The sequence below is a fragment of the Marmota marmota genome, unplaced genomic scaffold (genome assembly GCF_001458135.2).
Source record: "Marmota marmota marmota unplaced genomic scaffold, marMar, whole genome shotgun sequence".
In the NCBI taxonomy this organism is placed as follows: Eukaryota; Metazoa; Chordata; class Mammalia; order Rodentia; family Sciuridae; genus Marmota; species Marmota marmota.
This window is the reverse complement of record NW_026000102.1, coordinates 3,419,854-3,420,297: the sequence shown is the minus strand read 5'-3', so window position 1 is coordinate 3,420,297 and position 444 is coordinate 3,419,854. Positions and strand designations below refer to the sequence as shown.

At 72.5% G+C, this 444-nt stretch overlaps 1 protein-coding gene across 1 annotated transcript in view; it reads left to right on the top strand.

Moving 5' to 3' along the window:
• Positions 1 to 261: 261 nt before the first annotated feature.
• The window catches only part of Slc45a1 (solute carrier family 45 member 1), a 17,170-nt gene continuing 16,987 nt past the window's right edge, over positions 262 to 444 (top strand). Inside the window, exon 1 of the mRNA XM_015501439.2 lies at positions 262 to 414. The gene's annotated coding sequence lies outside the window, so the exon portion shown is untranslated. The remainder of the gene's footprint in view (positions 415 to 444) is intronic.

Here is a 444-nt window from a genome sequence, read left to right as displayed (position 1 = left end):
TTTATTTACAGAATATCCGTGAAAACCGGAAAATGTGTGGATTGATTTTAAAATCAGAAGAAGAGGAAAAAAACCAAACAGATCCACGTGCCCTCCCAGGCTGGGAAGGTGTCCTGGGACCCCGGCGCCCGCCCTCACACCCACCCCGCGGCGAAGCCGACTCCAGGGGCGCCGCGCCACCGGGTTGGGGCGCGGGTGCGGACCCGGGCCCGAGGGCCGGCGCGGGCGCAGCCGCCGGGCGCTTTAAGGACGCTCTGCGGCCGCGGGCGGCGGGATGCAGCCGTGACGTCACGGCCCCGCCCCGCGGGGTGATGCTGCAGCAGCCGCGGGCCGGGGGCGGCCGGGCGGGGACCCGCGCTGCGCCCGGGCGGCCAGGAGCCCAGCCGCGGAGAGGGATGCCCCCCGTCTGACCCCCAGGTACCGCGCCCGCCCGCGCCGCGGCTC